This window comes from Canis aureus, chromosome 1 (assembly GCF_053574225.1).
Source record: "Canis aureus isolate CA01 chromosome 1, VMU_Caureus_v.1.0, whole genome shotgun sequence".
NCBI classification, from domain to species: domain Eukaryota; kingdom Metazoa; phylum Chordata; class Mammalia; order Carnivora; family Canidae; genus Canis; species Canis aureus.
This window is the reverse complement of record NC_135611.1, coordinates 88,986,148-88,994,417: the sequence shown is the minus strand read 5'-3', so window position 1 is coordinate 88,994,417 and position 8,270 is coordinate 88,986,148. Positions and strand designations below refer to the sequence as shown.

The 8,270-nt window shown below is 41.4% G+C and overlaps 1 long non-coding RNA gene across 2 annotated transcripts in view; it reads right to left on the bottom strand.

Moving 5' to 3' along the window:
• LOC144319576 (uncharacterized) overlaps nucleotides 1-8,270 on the bottom strand; it is a 42,835-nt gene that overhangs the window by 6,264 nt on the left and 28,301 nt on the right. The gene's annotated exons all lie outside the window — the stretch shown is intronic.

Genomic DNA, 8,270 nt, shown 5'->3' with positions numbered 1-8,270 from the left:
TCAAACTAAAGATCATTCTCTATTTACACTTCGTGTCTGCTAAGGTGCAGCCTGCATGGGAGACTCGGGGACGCAATGCTGTTTCTTCCACAGAGACGTGTATAGGGCCATACACGCATGTTTCATTTCAGGGGTATGTGTGTGTTCTGTGTGTCTGTGTGTTTAAGTGAAAGGCCCGCATAGAATCAGCTGCTCCAACAAAGGTCTGAGAGTGCAGAAAATCTCCCAAAGGCAAGAAGGGGGAAGGGCCATCTTCACAAGCTAGTGGATATAAGTATAATAAACTAGATGGCCGGGCTGAGGAGTGCTTTGCAAATTGTGAAAGACCATATAGATGAAAAGATATTCGTGTTAATGAAAAGAGCCCTGGTCCTTCACTTAGCTCAGTTTAACCTTTTCTTACTGAAGAAGGATTTCTCAGTGACAAGTCTATGCAGAGATGCAGCATCTCCATTGCCTATCTCTGGGTGAGTGTCACAAACTCCCTGGACCTGTTTCCCCCACGTGGTAAATGAGAGGTGGAACTTCATAGAATATAGTTGATAATTCCCAGTCCAGACACTCAGTGGTCCTGTCAGGCCAATTTAACAGGCTGGTCTTAATTCCTCCTGATACACGAGGGATGACAATGAATTATTTCCTTAAGCTACAGCAGAAGCGTATGGTCAGGGATCCCCGGGTGGCGCGGTGGTTTAGCGCCTACCTTTGGCCCAGGGCGTGATCCTGGAGACCTGGGATCGAATCCCACGTCGGGCTCCCGGTACATGGGGCCTGCTTCTCCCTCTGCCTGTGTCTCTGCCCCTCTCTCTCTGTGTGTGTGACTATCATAAATAAATAAAAATTAAAAAAAAAAAAAGAAGCGTATGGTCATTGGTATTGTTCTACTTGAATGTCAGCTGAATTCATGTTCAAATGATACCTATCTTATGGTGTCTTTACCTTGCTGAGCTAGTGTTGTGGTCTGTGTCCCTCCCAAATTCCTATGTTAAATCCTAACTGCCCCCCCCCAACCTTGGTGTGATGGAGTTAAGAGGTGGGACCTTTGGGACCCCCAAAGGGGGGCGGGATTAGGTCATGAGCACAGAGCCTCATGAAGGGAATTAGTGCCCTCATATAAGAGACCCCAGGGAGCTCCTCACCCCTCCCACCACATGAGACATGGAAGGTGATGGGGCCTTGATCTTGGGCTTCCCAGCCTGCAGAACTATGGGAAATAAATTTCTGTTGTTTCTAAGCTATCCAAGTCTATAGTATTGTGTTCTAGTAGCCCAAATGGACTAAGCCTGCCACACCCTGAGACCTCATTTTAAACTCTACAGACTTGCATCTTACACAAGAAGAAACCATGGCTCAGCTAACCGCTCCAGAGTTATGTTCCTGTACCGTTCTGTTGCTACTAAAGAAAGATTTATTAGTGACAAGTCTATGCAAATGTGTAGCAAACACTTTTGCAACCCGTGAACAAAAAGCACATTGCATTATGGAAAAAAAACTCTTAACAATAGAACAATAGAAACAAACACTAAATGGGTATTTAAAATATTTCCTTTCTTAGAAAAAAAAATATTTCCTTTCTTCAAAAATAAAATTATTTTTTAGTGTGGGTGGAACTTTTTAAAGTGTGTTAAGTCAGTACAAGCGAGAAAATAAAACTGCATGTGTGTGTGTCTATCTCTTCTAATGAAAGTTTCACTATCTTGCTTCCTTGGAACTCAGCTAAGTGATGCACTCACCTATCTGGGACACAACATAAAAAAGATTTAATCGGTCTCTGTAGGAGGAGAACGTACCTTAGGGGATCTGTGCTCTTAATGCTTCCCTTATGGACTATCTTTTCAGGCCTACTTTTACTTTATATACAATGCTAACTGGTTTAATTATTTCCTTTCTAAGGCCCTGGGAGATACCCACTTAAGACAGTAGAATAACTAGGACCACAAGAACAGTCACCAAGGGAGGAATAAAAATCATTCTCTGATTAGCAAACTGGAAAAGCACAACAGTGTGGGTCCAGGAGCCTCCCACACCCCAGACCTAGGAGCATCATCACATTTATGGTATCACCCACATTAATGATGAATTTCCAGGAAAACGTTGAAAATTTTCAGTATTAAATGTTAAAGGAGGCGAGAAAATACACAGTATAATTTCAGAAAGCTTTCTACTATGTTTAGCTTCCTGAGTAGATAGATCCCTGGGCACTGGAAAATATAACTACCCAGAAGGACTAATTTACTTCACTCTGAGGATACAGAGAAGCACTGGGGTGTGTGAAAGAGAACCTGAGATTTAAAAAAATTTTTTAAATCAGGATTTTAAAAATGTCTCCAAACTCTGCTACCGACTTATTTGCTGATACTAGCCTCACTTCTCTTACCAGTAAAACGGTGGTATCTAACCTATGGCTCCTGGGCCCACGTGCAAAGCACTTTTGCAAAGGTACATGACAGATATTAGCACATGCACAGCACAATTTCATATTCACATTTGGGAGTTTTCCCCAAAATATTACTTGCAACATTTTCTATTCAGCTGCAAACTTATTCCAAATGTTCCTCTTGGTTGTCTTGTGACAGATCCTGATTTCCCAGAACAATTTTTCCTGCCACCTCCAGTGTTTATATTTTATTCAGTCTTCTTCATAGTTCTAAAAATAATTTGGCCAACTTTAAGTTTGATAGTTTGTATTAACCAGTAAATTCACAGTGTGTTTCTTAAGCTATACCTACCCCCATATTCTTTTTCTTTAAAAAAAAAAAAAAAAAAGATTTTTTATTTATTTATTCATGAGAGACACAGAGAGAGAGAGAGGCAGAGACACAGGCAGAGGGAGAAGCAGGCTCCATGCAGGGAGCCCGATGTGGGACTCGATCCCCGGTCTCCAGGATCACACCCTGGGCTGAAGGAGGCACTAAACCGCCGAGCCACCCAGGCTGCCCCTGTCCCCATATTCTAATAAACCCCATTGCTACCTCTAAAGAAAGACCCATGTTCATAAATGTGAAAAGTTTGCCTGGATTGGCTAGGCAAGGCTGCCAAGGAAAGCTGGCTTCACACCTCCAAGGTATACTCTAAGATTAAAGTAATTTTAGGTCATGTTCAGTTGAAGTCTTGGCATATATTTATCTTCAGTCATCCAAAAGGGAAAGGAAGAAGTAAAGCTGTCACTATTTGCAAATGACATGAAAACCTTAAAGACTCCAACAAAAACCCGTTACAGCTCGTAAATAGTTTTGGTAAACCTGCAGAATACAAAATCAATGTACAAAAATCAGTTGCACTTTCATATACCAACAATGAAGTATCAGAAAGACAAATCAAGAAAACAGTCCCATTTACAGAAGTCTCAAAAGGATTAAATACTTGGGGCGCTTGGGTGGCTCAGAGGTTGAACATCTGCCTTTGGCTCAGGTCCTGATCCCAGGTCTTGGGATCAAGTCCCACATTGGGCTCCTAATAAGGAGCATCTTCTCCTTCTGCCTGTGTCTCTGCCCCTTTCTCTCTGTGTCTGTCATGGATAAATAAATAATTTTTTTTTTTAAGATTTTATTTATCCATGACAGACACAGAGAGAGGCAGAGACACAGGCAGAGGGAGAAGCAGCCTCTGTGCAGGGAGCTGGACGTGGGACTCGATCCTGGGACTCCAGGATCATACCCTGGGCTGAAGGCGGTGCTAAACCACTGAGCCACCTGGGCTGCCCAAATAAATAAAATCTTTAAAAATAATAATAATAAATATATATATATTTAATTTAATAATAAATATATATATTTAATTAATATATTATATATATATATATATATTCCTTAAATACTTAGGAATATATTTAACCAAAAATGGAAGATCTGTACACTGAAAACCAGAAGACCTTGACTAAAGAAATTAAAGAAGATATAAACAGAACTATTAGAAGAATTAATATTGTTAAAATGTCCAAACTACACAAAGTGATCTACAGATTCAGTGAGATCCCTATCAAAATTTCAATGCAATTTTTCTCAGAAACAGAACAAACAATCCTAAGATTTTTAATAGAGCCACAAAAGACCCCGAATAGGCAAAGCATTCTTAAGAAAGAACAAAGCAGGGCAGCCCGGGTGGCTCAGCGGTTTAGTGCGTCTGCAGCCCAAGGTGTGATCCTGGAGACCAGGGATCCAGTCCCACATCAGGCTCCCTGCATGGAGCCTGCTTCTCCCTCTGCCTGTGTCTCTGCCTCTTTCTCTCTGTGTGTGTGTCTCTCATGAATAAATAAATAAAATCTTTAAAAAAAAGAAAGAACAAAACAGGAGGTATCACACTTGATAAGTTCAAACTATGCTGTAAAATTATAGTAATCAAACAGCATAGTATTGGCATAAAACAAACACAGAATTGAGAGAGCTCAGAAATAAACTCATACATATATAGCCAATTAATTTACAGCAAAGGAGCTAAGAATATACAATAGGAAAAGGATATCTCTTAATAAATGATGGGGAAAAACTAGACAGCCACATGCAAAAGAGTGAAGTTGGACCCCTATTTACACCAAAACCAAAAATCAACCCAAAATGGATTAAAATCTTGAACCTAAGACCTGAAATTATAAAATTGCCAGGAAAAAAACACAGAGGTTATCTCCTTGACATCAGTTTTGGCACCAAAAGTAAAGGCAACAAAAGCAAAAGTAAACAAGTGGAACTACATCACAATAAAAAAACTTTTGCACAGCAAAGGAAACCATCAAGAAAATGAAATTAAATATTTCCTTCTATTGGAGAATAGAAGGAAATATTTGCAAATCACATATCTGATAAGGGGTTAATAACCAAAATACACAAGAAACTTATAAAATTCAATAGCAAAAAATAAATAACCCAATTAAAAATGGGCAAAGGGAGGGATGCCTGGGTGGCTTAGCGGTTGAGCGTCTGCCTTTGGCTCAGGTTGTGATCCTGGGGTCCTGGGATCAAGTCCCACATCAGGCCCCCTGCAGGGAACCTGCTTCTCCCTCTGCCTGTGTGTCTGCCTCTCTCTCTCTCCCTCTCCCTCTGTGTGTGTGTGTGTTTCTTGTGAATAAATAAATAAAATCTTAAAAAAAAAAAAAAAAAAGACAAGGGATAACAAGTGTCCAGGAGGATATGGCGAGAAAGGAACCCTTGTGTACTGCCAGTGAGAATGTAAATTAGAGCTACCACTGTGGAGGCTCCTCAAGAAATGAAAAATAGAACTACCATAGGATCCATAGATCCATTTATGGGTATAGATCCAAAGGAAACAAATCCATTATCTCAAAGAAACATCTGCATCCCATGTTCATTACATCACTCCTAATGGCCAAGTTATAGAAACAACCTAAGTGTCTGCTGATAGAGGAATGGACAAAGAAAATGTGGTATATATGGATGTGTGTGTGTATGTGTGTAAACATATACTCATCATACAGACACACATACAAAATGAAATATTATTTAGCCTTTAAAAAAAGAGGAAAATTCCGTCATTTACAACAAGGATGATCCTGGAAGGCATCATGCTAAATGAAATAAACGAGAGGATAACAAATACTGCATGGTACTTACACGTGAAATCTGTAAATCAATCAATCAATCAATCAACATTGTTTTCTTTTTCTTTTTTTTTTTAATTTTTATTTACTTATGATAGTCACACAGAGAGAGAGAGAGAGAGAGAGAGGCAGAGACACAGGCAGAGGGAGAAGCAGGCTCCATGCACCGGGAGCCCGACGTGGATTCGATCCCGGGTCTCCAGGATCGCGCCCTGGGCCAAAGGCAGGCGCTAAACCGCTGCGCCACCCAGGGATCCCTCAACATTGTTTTCAAGTCAAAACAGTAGAAAAGTGGTTGCCAGGTTTAGGGGGAAATAAAGGGCCAGGTTGGTAAAAGGTTACAAATTTCCAAGGGACAAAAAAAAGAAATAGACTGTTTCTATTCTTATAATAAAACAGAACTAAAGGGCTTAAGTCAATAAAACCAGGACATATTTATTGAGCTGTTTATTGAAGATTTATTAAACTGTGGAATAAAGCACCTGCACGCAGCAGGAAGATTGGCTCCCAAAGACTTTCCTCTACTCTCACAAGTCAGGCCTCTTGAGGTTCGGTCCAGGTATAAATAAATACTAGTGCAAGGTAGGCCCCTACTTTTCACTTCTGTTTCTGTGATTTGTGGGAGCATTGGTAGTGCCATATCTTAACTTCAAAGTTTTTAGCCTTATTTCTGCCATGTTAAGTGGAAAAGGTGCCTAGATTATTTGGAAAAATAAGACAATGCCATTCCCTAGTTACTTTTACTCCCTTCAACGCTAACTGATTAAAAAAAAAAATGGCTTAAATAAAACCAGAAGAGAAAGTAAACTTTAAAAATCTCCAAGGCTCAAAAGTAATAGAATTACATGAATTTAAAATCAAAGTTGCCATGTGAGGCTGTCCAGGCTGTGCACTGCATAAATCTAGGCATCTCTATTCACAGAGATGACAATAATCACAATGTGATGTGAATGGTACCACCTAGAGCTGTGCAAAATGTTTAGAGCATATCACTTGATTGTGCTGGAATTCATCTGGCCAGCCCATAAGCAAGTCTCCTCAAAAGTTTCACCAAACATTCCCTAAATCTGCCCCCCTTCTACCTGATGAGGGAGCAAAAGGCAAGCTGAGAACAAAGTACTAGCAGACACCCGACGAGCTCCCCCGCCTCCTGGGTGGGATTTGTGTGACCTTCCTCCAGGATGGTCCAACTATCTTATTGCTAATGCTTTGCTAGAGGGGAAAAACAACCTTAGTTTGATAATAGCAAGGCCTCCAGTACCCTGAGGGTCCTCTTTAGCATATGAAAGTCCCTTGAGACACCTCCCTTTGTCCTTACCTCCCCCAAGCCCAGAGTATTTAAGTCAGCCATTCTTCTTGACCCGGCGCAGCCCTGCTTTCTCCCCACGGGTCCTGTCTCCCTGCTTCAATAAAATCGCCTTTTTGCACCAAAGATGTCTCAAGGATTCCTTCTTGGCCCTGGGCTCCGGACCTCTCCAGAACTATACATCATGCCTACTCACAATCAGGTTCTCATCATTTCTCACCTGCATTATTACAGGAGATTTCTTGCTTCTCCCTCCCTCCCTTTCTCTCAGCCCATCTTCCATGCCACACCCAGAGTGAGCTTTCAAAAGTGGGATCCCCTACCTTTGTAAGATGCATTTTCCTCCCCTCACTCAACATGTCAGCTATGACAGTTCCAAATCCCCAGCTCCCTAAAGGGTTTGCTTCTCCTGACTCTGAGACTTGGCCAGCTTTGAACCCACACTGGTCCTTTATTTCCCACTTTTCTGCTCAGGGCATTTGTTGTGCCTGAAAAATGTTCTTGGCTCAGCCTTGCTGATCCCTCCTTCAATGGGGCCTCTCTCTACCTGTGATGAGGGAACAGAAGGCTAACTGAGGACAAATCACAAGCTGACATCCCCATGAATGACCTCTCCTTCCACAGGTGGCACGCCTGTGACATTCCTCAGGCACTCTTGGCTGCCCTAAAGCTAAGGGAAAGGAAAAACACAGTTAATTTATAGAGATTATAGTCCTATAGACCTGAGTCTTCCTCAGTTTACAAAATGTCTTCGTGATTTACAAGATAAAAAGCATTCTTATTAATAACCTAACTTCTGGAAGAAAATTCCCAACTGTCTTAACGATAATGCTTTACTGGAGGGGAAAAACCACCTTCATCTGACAGTGAAAAGGCCTCCAGTATCTTGTAGGTCTTCTTTAGCATACAAAAATCTTTTGAAACTTTCTTTTTTTTTTTTTTAATTTTTTTTTTTTTTTTTTTTTTATGATAGTCACACAGAGAGAGAGAGAGGGGCAGAGACACAGGCAGAGGGAGAAGCAGGCTCCATGCACCGGGAGCCCGACGTGGGATTCGATTCCGGGTCTCCAGGATCGCGCCCTGGGCCAAAGACAGGCGCTAAACTGCTGCGCCACCCAGGGATCCCGAAACTTTTTTTTTAACCTCCCCCAGCTCCTAAGGATATAATCAACCACCTCTCATGAGCCCAGGGCAACAGTTCTTCCTGCCCACAGGTCCTGCCCCCTGTGCTTTATTTTATTTATTTATTTATTTATTTTAATTTATTTTTTATTGGTGTTCAATTTACTAACATACAGAATAACCCCCAGTGCCCGTCACCCATTCACTCCCACCCCCCGTCCTCCTCCCCTTCTACCACCCCTACCCCTGTGCTTTAATAAAACCACTCCTTTGCAGCAAAGATGTCTCAAG